Source organism: Scardinius erythrophthalmus (assembly GCF_964197995.2).
Source record: "Scardinius erythrophthalmus genome assembly, chromosome: 11".
NCBI classification, from domain to species: domain Eukaryota; kingdom Metazoa; phylum Chordata; class Actinopteri; order Cypriniformes; family Leuciscidae; genus Scardinius; species Scardinius erythrophthalmus.
This window is the reverse complement of record NC_138231.1, coordinates 8,282,159-8,294,676: the sequence shown is the minus strand read 5'-3', so window position 1 is coordinate 8,294,676 and position 12,518 is coordinate 8,282,159.

Sequence of the window (12,518 nt, the reverse complement as noted above, 5' to 3'; positions counted from 1 at the left end):
CCTTTCTGAGGAGGCCTTGTGTGTTAAAGGCCTTCTGCGTCAGGTCACGCATCGTTGAGTGGGCATTGCGTGGAGCGGCCAGAAATGGTGACTAACTGGTTTTGGAGGAAAATTTTCTTGGAGCTGGTGTCTTCCTCTGTCACAGGTTCATTGCAAGCTCCAAGGGAAGCTCGTTCAGAGTCTGTGGTAGTAGCACAGGCACTTTTAGGTCTGTTTGGTGTCTGGGCAGTGCCGCCTGCATTCAGACTCTTAAGTCTGAGAATTCTGTTATGATGGCTTGTTCCAGCTGCTGGTAGTGCCACAGCCAAAGCTAGAACGCGGTGCCACTTTGGGCTGGATGTGATCCAGAGCAGATGGAGTCTGTCTTGGTGTGTCACACCGGTCGAAGACTGCAGGTTAAAATCAATGTTTCATAGATTGGAAGGGACGTTGTGGTCTCCTGCAAGCTCTGGTGTAAAGGCAGGGATGTTTCTGACCATTCGCTTGAGATCTTTGAGTATCACTTCATGTGCCGTTTCAAGGTTTGTCTGAATTAAACCTTTTCCTCTGCGGCTGCAGAAGCTCTCAGGACACTGGTGGGTGAATGTTAAGCTGAGGGTTTGGCTCATATCAGCCTGGGTTTCAACTAAAAAGTTAAACGTACTCGATTACTAACGTAACCTCGGTTCTCTCTAGAGAGGGAACGAGTACTTGCGTAATATCTTACGCTAGGGGAAAACCTCTTTTCCCTCGAGAAACTGAAGCCAAAAAATTATCCTTAATTTTGCAATAATGTAAAACGCATTGCAGCAGCATGCAGACATGGGCGAGACAGCTCGCGCGCCCATTGGCTGCTCTGCGGCAACTGCACCAGCCTATCGAGAGAGGCCCCTCATGACGTCAGAATCAATGAGGGCGCTTCGCGCCCAATACGTCATGTCCCGCCAAAAGAGGGTGGGGCTCGGCTATAAATATAGCCTCGAGGGGCTGGTTTGACCAGTTTTTCATCGCCGAAGCGAACCGGAGCGTGATGCATGCACGGCAAGATACGCAAGTACTCGTTCCCTCTCTAGAGAGAACCGAGGTTACGTTAGTAACCGAGTACGTTCTCTTACGAGAGTTTCTCTCGTACTTGCGTAATATCTTACGCTAGGGGAACACAGTGTAAAACGCCGTGTGTGCTTGAGATACAACACTAAAGTCCCAAGGGCAGGTGCCCTGGGCTCATACAGTGCCTAATCACACTGGACTCACAGAGAATCCGGGAAGAGGGGCTAGAATAGCATCATTCCTGTAATATAGAGCTCTAATAAGAGCAGATTATATCAAGTGTTCCACACAGCCAGGGCGAACTCGGCCTGGACTGATAAATATGGGGGACTTACGCACTGCCCACAGAAGTATACAGACGATCAGTGATCGACGCTCTAGTAGTTTCAGCATCCTAGGCCGATAGCATCGGGCAGGCCATACTGAAAATTTAGACCGACAGCAACTTAGCTTGTAAACCGGGAACCTCGAGGTTATAAAACCTTAAAAATGTAGACGGGGAGGCCCAGCCTGCCGCCATACAGATATCTTGCAAGGCAATCCCACTAGACCAAGCCCACGACGAGGCCATGCCTCTCGTGGAGTGCGCTTTGACACCTAACAGGCATTGGAGGCCCTTAGATGTATAAGCTAGCGCTATAGCATCAACTATCCATCTGGATAAACTCTGTTTTGACGCGGCTAGTCCCTTAGAACGTCAGCTGAACAAAACAAAGAGCTGCTCCGTCTGTCTGAAAACGGATGAGCGAGACACATAGGCTCTTAACGCCCTGACCGGGCAAAGGAAGCCTGCGTCCCCTTCCTCTTCGGACACCGGCAGGGCCGACAGGGAGATCACCTGTGCCCTAAACGGTGTATTGAGGGATTTAGGAACATCCGTGCTTTGGTTTGAGTATGACTCTCGAGTCATTAGGTCCAAACTCCATACACGTCGCGCTCACTGAGAGCACTTGCAAGTCCCCTATGCGCTTCACTGAAGCGAGAGCCAGAAGAAACACTGTTTTGAGAGACAAGTGTTTTAGGTCTATTGATTGTATTGGCTCGAATGGGGCACCTTTCATGGCATCCAGAACCGTGGAAAGGTCCCAAACGGGAACCGAGGGAGGTCTGGGAGGATTCAGCCTCTTAGCTCCTCTAAGGAAGCGAATGACCAGATCGTTCCTTCCTAATGACTGGCCAAGCGCTGGTTCAGAGAACGCTGCTATGGCCGCCACATAAACTTTGAGCGTGGATGGGGCTCTGCCCTTATCCAGAAGCTCTTGTAAAAAGGAAAGAACCTCCGACACCCCACAGTGTGAGGGTGAAGTGCCACGCGCTGTACACCAGCAAGTGAACACAGACCATTTTGAGGAATAGAGCCGTCTCGTAGATGGAGCTCTAGCCTGCGTGATCGTGTTTAACACTCCCGCTGGGAGGTTAACAGGTACCCGTTGATGGCCCACACGTGTAGGGACCAAAGCTCCGGGCAAGGATGCCAGATCGAGCCGTTCGCCTGCGAGAGGAGATCCCTCCTCACCGGTATCGGCCACGGGGCGGTACTCGTCAGCTGCATCAGGACTGGAAACCAGGCTTGGTTTGTCCATAATGGGGCGACGAGTAGCACCGAGCATCCGCTTTCCCTGATTCGCTCTAACACCTGGGGCAGAAGTGTGACAGGGGGAAACGCATAGAGCGGGCAGCGGGGCCAGACGCGGGCCAGCGCATCCCTGCTCTTGGAGAAAAATTCCTGACAGTGAGCGTTCTCTTGAGACGCAAATAGGTCTATTTTCGCTCTGCCAAATGTCCTCCACAGCAGTTTGACTGTCTGCGGGTGTAAAGACCATTCTCCTGCCGGAAGATTGTTCCTGGACAGTCTGTCTGGTCCCACATTCAGGTGTGCTCTGAGCGAGCGCAGATTGTGCTGAGCCCAGACCAGGAGGCGTTCCGTCAGCCTGTGAAGGGTTCTGGATCTGATACCTCCTTGGTGATTTATATAAGCCACCACTGACATGTTGTCCAAACGGACCAGGACGTGGTGTCCTTTTATATAGGGACAAAAGCGCCTCAGCGCGTTGTCGAATGCCATCATTTCCAGGCAGTTTATGTGTAGAAGCTTCTCCCGTTCTGACCACAGGCCGAAGAACGGTCTGCCTTCTAGCAGCGCTGCCCATCCCGAGGTTGAGGCGTCCGTAGACACCACCTTCACACTCAAGAAAGTCCCCAGGCTTACACCTGACCGGTACCAATCGGTCACTGTCCAAGGTTTCAGAGCTGCGATGCATTTCTGATCGACCTTGAGGCGCAAGAGACCGGATGTCCACGCTCTGCGCGGAATGCGCGGTTTTAACCAGTACTGCAGCGGGCGCATGCGAAGCAGACCCAGCTGAAGCACTGAAGATGCTGAAGCCATGAGACCCAGCATTTTCTGAAACTTTTTGAGCGGGACTAAAGTGCCGTGGCGAAAAGTTTGTCATGCGCTGAATACTCAGCCTGCGCTGCGGTGACAGTTGTGCTGTCATAGACAGCGAGTCCAGCTCTGTACCCAGAAAGGATATTTTCTGACTGGGAGACAGCGAACTCTTCGCCCAATTGACTTTGAGACCCAAATTCTCGAGGTGGTCGAGTAATATGGTCCTGTGTTCTATGAGCTCTGACTGTGATCGAGCTAGAACCAGCTTATCGTCCAAATAATTCAGCACTCGTATGCCTCGGAGTTTGAGGGGTACGAGCGCTGCATCCATGCAGATCGTGAATGCACGAGGTGCCAGGGATAGGCCAAACGGCAGGACTGTGTACTGATATGCCTGGCCCTCGAAGGCGAATCTCAAAAATCGCCTGTGACGTGACGCTATTTGTATTTGAAAATAAGCGTCTTTCAGATCTATCAAAATGAACCACTCCCCTCGGCAAATTTGTGAGAGGATTGTCCTGGTCGTGAGCATTCTGAACCGTCGTTTCAGAAGTGCTTTGTTTAGCCGTCTTAGATCTAGAATGGGTCTGAGACCCCCGTCTTTTTTGGGTACCAGAAAATATCTGCTGTACATGCCCCCTTCGCTCTGAGCCTGTGATAAGGGTTCTATAGCCCCTTTGCTCAGTAACTTCGCTATTTCGGCTCGAAGTAGGTGTGCTACTTCCTCTTTCACCGTAGTTTCGATTCGCGCCACTTGGTGTTGCGGGCATCGACCGAACTGGGGCGAATAGCCTCTTTCTATAATGTTCAGCACCCACTCTGATACCCTGGGAAGCTCTGCCCACGCTTTCACGCGAGTGACTAGGAGTAGAATGATATCTGGGCTCCGGTCGCGGCCTAGTGGCGGGCGGAGAGCACCGGTGTGCTGTAACATGAGCGCCGCGCTTGCAGCGTGTGAGACTGGGGGCGCGCTGATCACAGCGGGCAGCCTGCCCGCGCTCAGTTCTCCTACAGCGGTGTGCTGAGAGAGAGCGAGCCGGGCGAACCCCGTAGGGTTTATTATGTCTGTGAGCGAATGAGGGCGCGGGACATCAGGCCCATGCAAAACGCTGAGAACACCGTCTGTTTGTGCAGACTGTATGTGCGTTGGTTTCGTTTTTACAGAAACCGTGAGACATGTAGTGTGTAGTGTTTGCGGGCACTGGGATGTGGGCACAATCACTACATTTGGTGCACAATCGACATGAGTCGATTTTATTTGTGTGTGGCGGGCCATGTTTGTGTGTAGGAATGGGCACTGGGCAGTGGGCATTTTTACTACACTCATAACACCTTCGGCCGTGGCCGGAATACCAGAAAATACACTCTTTATAGGATTTATCTGGGCCGCCGTAAAAACGGCGTTTGTGTGCAGGCAAGCGGGCTGTGCTGCCGACTTGTTTACTGCAAAATACACTGGAACAGTCGCAATTACTGGAACTGAACGAGCGGATATTTTCGGTGGAAGTCCGGCCGCAGCGGGACTTGAACACCGTCGCTTCCTTAAGCTGGCTAGGAAGTCTTAGAGACCAAAGGCTTTACCTTAATCTTCGGCCGGGGCCCGCACAGCGGGGGGCGGCAGCCGGCGGAGCGGGAGCGCGGTCTCTGATCCCGGGCCTGACGGCGCTGTGGAGCGGCGGCAGCTGAGGGTTGCAGCTGGGAGCTGCGAGCAGACGGCTGTTTAGAGCGACCTGCTGCGGAGCTTGAGCGCTTGGGCAGGAAATGTTTCATGGCCTGCGATGTCTTCTGAACCTCCGCAAATCTGTCTGCGAAATCCCTGACAGATGATCCGAAGAGGCCAGCGGAGGAAACGGGGGCGTCGAGAAACGCAGAGCGCTCCGACATCTCCGAGAGCGTTAGCCACAGATGCCTCTCAGCCACGGTAATAGAGGCCATGTTCCGCCCTATGGCCTGTGCAGCGGATTTAGTGGCGCGAAGGGCGAGATCCGTCGCACTCCTCAAATCCGGCAGGCTCACAGCTTCTGGTCCTTCCTCGTCTATTTTGCGGAGAAGGTTGGCCTGGAAGATCTGTAATATGGCCATAGAATGAAGCGCCGAGACAGCCTGCCCGGCGGCGGTGTAAGTGCGACCGTGCAAAGCTGACGTAGTGCGGCAGGCTTTAGATGGCAGCGCCGTCTTAGCGCGCCGTCTTAGCGCGCCGTCCAGCGGAGGGCGGGCAAAGATGGGCGGCTAACGCTTCCTCGACGGGGGGGAGAGAGTGGTACCCTTTGTCTTTTGCACCATCGACTACGGAGAATGCTGCAGACACGGGAGCACGCACTCTGGCTGAAAAGGGAGCGCTCCAAGATTTAGCGACCTCTTCGTGAAGCTCAGGAAGAAAGGGCGCTGGTCTTGAAGGCTGTGAAGTACGGTCCCTTTGCAGAAAACAGCCCTCCAGGCGGTTGTGTGCAGGCTGCTGGGGCGCCGACCACTCAAGGCCGAGGCTCTCGACGGCCTGCTCGAGCAGACGCATAAGCTCCGCTTCAATGCTGGCTCTTTTCCCAGGGGGCCGGTGAGAAGACAGTGCGAGGTACGCAGAGTTCGACCAGTCCTCACTGCCCGACGCTAGGAGAGAGCAACTGTCGTCCTCCGCACATACAGCTTCCTCATACAGTGCGTGCAGAATTATTAGGCACGTTGATTTTTTTTGATCATATTTTATTTCCAGGAACATTTTGCCAATTCCAAACCATATTAATCTTAATAACTACTATTAATTTTGTATTTAATCATTTATAAGTGACATATAATTGTTCATGAAGGCTGGAAATTAAAAATGTCTTATTTTCAGGTGTGCAGAATTATTAGGCAAGTTTTCTATTACAGATAAAATAAGCCAAAAAAGAGATTAAACAAAGACTGAAAAGTCAAAAATTATTAAATGCCCATGAGAAGGATACAATACTAATAGTCAGGTCCGAATCTTCAAGATTGTGTAACCCTGTAGGCATTTTTGAGGAAAAGTTGTTATACCACATTTTTAGAAAGTTCAATGTCTCCAGAATAAGGATCCACCGTATAACATTGAAATAAGGGTCCCATTTTCTTGTAATTGTTATCGAAACAATAGGTGCATTATTCACAGACGAAAAACTACAGGTGGATAGGGTAACATTTTTAAGTTATAGATATCACTAGGGCTGACTTCTAATAGTCGAGGATTCGACGATTCGATTCGGAGAGGTCTGATTCGACTATGAACCTCATAGTCGAATACATGGGCGTCAGTTTGGTTTGAAATGTGCTGGGGACAGAGACGCATTCGCATTTTCAGAAGGGCTGGGTACCATTTTTATTTTATTTTTTCAGGTCATGTTTTGAAAGACGATGTCCTGTAGCTTACTAATGTAAATAAATAAAAATGTATTCAAAAATCTGCTTCACATTTTCAGCAGGGCTGCGGAGCGGCTGTGAGTTGACTCCACACGGTTCTCATGTGCGTTAAAAGCTTTACATGGTTTAATGTACCTAAACAATGATTACCAAATTCCCCTCTCATGTTGCTCCACATAACCACTTAAAATGATAAAAAAAAATCGAACCCAGAGTCCAATTATTATGGACGTTATCTGATATTAAGCGTTTCTGCTTCACATTTTCAGCAGGGCTGCGGAGCGGCTGTGAGTTGACTCCACACGGTTCTCATGTGCGTTAAAAAGCTGACTCCACACGGTTCTCATGTGCGTTAAAAAGCTGACTCCACACGGTTCTCATGTGCGTTAAAAAGCTTTACGTTGTTTAATGTACCTAAACAACGATTACCAAATTTCCCTCTCATATTGCTCCTCATAACCACTGAAAATGGTCAAAAAATCGAACCCAGAGTCCAATTATTATGGACGTTATCTGATATTAAGCGTTTCTGCTTCACATTTTCAGCAGAGCTGCTGTGAGTTGACTCCACGTGGTTCTCATGGGCTTGAAAAAGCTTTACGTGATTTAATGTACCTAAACAACCATCACCAAATTTCTCTCTCATATTGCTCCTCATGTTTATGAAATGTTATGATATATGTGTGATATATATGTGTTTTTTAGCTCTTTTGTTTGAAATGGAAAAAATCTAACTGCTATCTAAAAAAAAAAAAAGAAAAAAAAAGATTCGACTATCAGTCGACTACGGCAAAATCTAACGAATCAGATTCGACTATGAAAATCCTTAGTCGAAAACAGCCCTAGATATCACCATAAAACCTTTCCAGTTTTTCACTTACATAGAGACAGACATTTTTTGTATTACAAGTTTTCTGAAATGTCATGTTTACATATGCAAATGAGGCATACTAGTATATATATATATATACCAGTACGCGGTTCTCCCTTTCGGGCTAGCCCTGTCTCCTCGCGTCTTCACAAAGGTTGTCGAGGCAGCCCTTGTTCCTCTTCAGGATCTGGCTGATCCTAGCTCACTCTCGAGACAAGGTTTGCGAACACAGGGACCTAGTGCTCCAGCACCTAGCTTGTCTGGGCCTTCGGGTCAACTGGGAGAAGAGCAAACTCTGCTCTGTGCAGAAGATCTCTTTTCTCGGTATGGAAATCGACTCGGTCGCCATGTGCGCGCAGCTTATGAGCGAGCGCGTGCAGTCACTGCTGACTTGCCTTCGTCAGTTCGAGGGCAAGAGTGCGGTTTCACTGAAACTATTTCAGAGGCTCCTGGGGCATATGGCATCCGCAGCCACAGTAACGCCGCTCGGTTTGCTTCATATGAGACCGCTTCAGCTTTGGCTTCGTGATCAAGTCCCGAGGTGGGCATGGCACGCTCAGAGTCGCAGTGTCTTCGACCTGCCGTCAGACCTTCACCCCGTGGACGAACCTCAGTTTTCTATGGGCTGGAGTGCCCATAGAACGAGTTTCCTGGCATGTTGTTGTATTAACAGATGCCTCCACAATGGGCTGGGGTGCCATGTGCAATGGACATGCTGCCGCGGGCTCCTGGACAAGACCCCAGCGCCTTTGGCATGTCAATTGCCTCGAGTTGCTGGCTGTACGTCTCGCCCTGCACCGCTTCTGTGCATTGCTCAGGGGTCGTCACGTACTAGTCCGATCAGACAATACCACAACAGTAGCGTACATCAAGCGACAAGGTGGTCTGCACTCCCGCCGTATGTCGCAACTCGCCCGCCACCTCCTCATATGGAGTCAGAAGCATCTGAGGTCACTTCGAGCCATTTATATCCCGGGAGACCTGAACCGTGCAGCCGATCTGTCTCGGTTTCGGCCTCTCACTGGAGAATGGAGACTCCATCCCCAGTCAGTTCAGCTGATTTGGGATCAGTTCGGGGACGCACAGGTAGATCTGTTTGCCTCCCACGACTCGTCCCACTGCGACCTGTTTTATTCTCTGACCGAGGGCACGCTCGGCACGGATGCAGTGGCGCACAGCTGGCCGCGGGTCCTCTGCAAGTATGCGTTTCCCCCAGTGAGCCTTCTTGCGAAGACTTTGCGCAAGATCAGGGAGGACGAGGAGCAGGTAATTTTGGTTGCCCCGTATTGGCACAACCGCACCTGGTTCCCAGAACTAGTACTCCTCGCGACAGCACCTCCCTGGCCAATTCCTCTGAGAAAGAACCTGCTTTCTCAGGGACGGGGCACCCTATGGCACCCTCGTCCCGATCTTTTAAACCTCCATGTGTGGTTCCTGGACGGGACGAGGCAGGTTTGAGTACCCTAACACCAGCGGTGATGGTTACCATCACTTCCGCTAGAGCATCGTCCACGAGACATGCCTATGCGTTGAATTGGAACCTCTTCGTCAACTGGTGTTCTTCTAAACTTCAAGAACCCACGAAAGGCCCGATCAGTGTCGTGCTTTCCTTCCTGCAAGAAGGGTTGGAGCGAAGGCTGTCTCCCTCCACCCTGAAAGTGTATGGTGCCACCATTGCCGCACATCACGACGCAGTTGAAGGTAAGTCCATTGGAAAGCACGACCTGATCATCAGGTTCCTGAGAGGAGTGAGGAGACTGAATCCTCCTCGCCCTCCTCTCGTTCCCTCCTTGGGACCTCTCAGTGGTTCTAACTGCTCTGCAGAGTGCTACCTTTGAGCCTCTGCAATCAGTGGAGCTAAAGTTCCTGTCAATGAAGACAGCGCTCCTGGTTGCATTGGCCTCCATCAAGAGGGTAGGGGACCTGCAGGCATTTTCGGTTGACGAAGCGTGCCTGGAATTTAACACTTATGTGATCCTGAGACCCCGGCCTGGATATGTGCCCAATGTTCCCACCACACCCTTTCGAGACCAGGTAGTGAACCTGCAAGCGCTGCCCTTGGAGGAGACAGACCCAGCCTTGGCACTGCTCTGTCCAATACGCGCCCTCCGTGCTTACGTAGACAGAACGCAGTGTTTCAGGACTTCAGACCAGCTCTTTGTCTGTCATGGTGCGAAGCTGAAGGGAAAGGCTCTCTCCAAGCAAAGGTTGTCTCACTGGATAGTGGACGCCATTGCTTTGGCTAACCAGCAGCAAGGTCGACCATGCCCCCTTGGTGTGACGGCCCACTCCACCCGGAGTGTGGCATCCTCTTGGGCTCTAGCGCATGGCACCTCGCTAACAGACATCTGTAGAGCTGCTGGCTGGGCAACACCTAACACGGCCTCTGGGCGACCCCCACGTGTGTATTCCACTGTAAGCCTCTCTGAGCATGTGTCTTTCCCTCGGCAAGCCACCTTGCCACCCCTGGGTTTGAAATATTCCACCTGTGGCTTGACACCCTGGGGTCATGTGTATTCCAAGTCCCCCCCTTCGGGCTGGGCATAATTGCATATTTCCACTGATAAATGCTTCCCAGTGTACCTTGGTACCTTGGCATAATTCCAGCAGCCATTAAAAACTGTCCCTTTCATGTTAATGTTGTTTCATTGTTTACATGTTTAAATATTCTGAGAATGCATAGTTTTGTTCTAATGTTTAATGTTTAAACTGCAATAAATGCATTTTTTTTTTTGCAGCCATTTTGTTTTTATTGTTTATGCCAAAACCGTGATGTTTACAACTTGTTATACGGCAGAAATGGATTCAGCACCTAAAAATCATATAGAAACAACACTTGAAGCACTTTTCCTCAAAAATGCCTACTGCATCTTATCCAGGGCTATTTATCTATTTTGGGACTCGACTATAATGTAATACTAAAGATTGCAGTTAAGGCATGACCATTGGACAGTGAAATGCTCATTGGGTCAGCAGGGTCAGACAAAAACAGGTAGAGAAGAAAAGACACATATTAACACCACCATTTTACAGAACTGCAACCTACCTGGAGTCTCCAGAAGAGCAAGGTGTCAGGGGCTCAGAGACTTGGGTTAGGTAAAGAATCCTAAAAAATGACCCCCTCTTAATAAGAATCACAAGCTGAAATGTTGTGAAATACATGAAGACTTTTTTTATAGGCTTTATAGACAGACAGATTGAGAGTGACTCTTGAAGGACCAGCACCATAGCCTCTTCTACCACTATTTGAAGAATTCATCTTCTAGAATACGTTTTAATAAGTTTTGGGAGTTCATTTTTAGTCCATCTCTGCAAAACGGACTTCAGGGTAGGCGATGGACTAAAAATAAACTCCCAAAACTTATATTTTAACAATAAATATTTTAACAATAAATATAAATAATAATACCAAATAATATTATCCTTCAAGTTTTATGTTCCATTATATAAAATAGTTTTTTAAAAGTTGAGAAAAAAAAAAAATCCACAATTTTGGAGATTTTTGCTGAACAAATGTTACATATTGCAACTTTGGTGTCCTCACGTATAGGGCTGTCACTTTTGTGAAAAAAATCCTGTTCGATTTTTGAGACATAAGTGTTCATTGAATCGTTAGTAAATTGCCTATATTTGGCGTTGATCCGTTTTCAACATAGGCAAATCCACGGACAACTAAACAGGCATTAGGATGAATGTAAAGAGAGTGCTTGAGACGCACACAAGTCAGCAATGTGGACTGCCATAACATCAATGAAAAACATTACTGAAGGCTACATTTATTATGCGCTATATTATACATAAATAGGCTATTTTGTGAGTGTGTGTGTGTGTGTGTGTCAGAACCTTCAGTTGCTGTGTGACGTGCATTCGCTGCGGGCGTATCGTGACGAGCTGGACGCACTCCGAGAGAAGGCCGTTCCCTATTTTCATTTTCGAAACGTGTTGGTTGGTCCGTTCGCTTGTGCAATAAGTGACAGCCCTCTGACATGATTAATCTTTGATAGGCAGACGCGTGATAACAGCTCGACCGTGAGTGAAACCTAAGCGCTTGCGCACGGATGGGAGGGGCGGGTGGCATTCACTTTCGGTTTACGTTTTCGTGAAGTTTTTTTTATTTCGGCCCGAAACCGATAATGGCATTTTCGGCCGAAAATTTCGTTGCACCCCTATTCTGTAGGATCAAGTTTTGGTTTTTTAACAAGCGGTTTAATCATAGCCAGCTTAAAGGTTTTTGGTACGTATCCTAATGACAAAGATGAATTAATGATATTAAGAAGAGGATCTGTGACCTCTGGAAGCATTTCTTTCAGTAGCTTAGTCGGTATAGGGTCTAACATACATGTTGTAGATTTAGATGATTTAACGAGTTTAGTAAATTCTTCCTCTCCTATAGCAACGAACGAATCAAATTTTTCTTCAGGGAGACTACAATGCACTGCCTGATACGATACTGTAGTAGACGGTTGCATAGTTATAATTTTCTCCCTGATATTATCAATCTTATAAGTGAAGAAGTTCATAAAGTCATTGCTGCTGTGTTGCTTGGAAACTTCTGGGCTTGAAGCTTTATTTTTTGTTAGTTTAGCCACCGTTTCAAATAAATACCTAGGATTATGTTTATTTTCTTCTAATACATAGGGTTGAAAAATAAGCAGATCTAGCAGCTTTTAAGGCCTCTCTGTAAGCAATCGAGCTCTCTTTCCATGAAATGCGAAATACCTCTAGTTTTGTTTTCTTCCAGTTGCACTCCATTTTTCTGGCTGCTCTCTTAAGGGCCCGAGTGTGCTCGTTGTACCACGGCGTTGGACTATTTTCTTTAATCTTCTTTAAGCGCAACAGAGCAACTGTGTCTAAAGT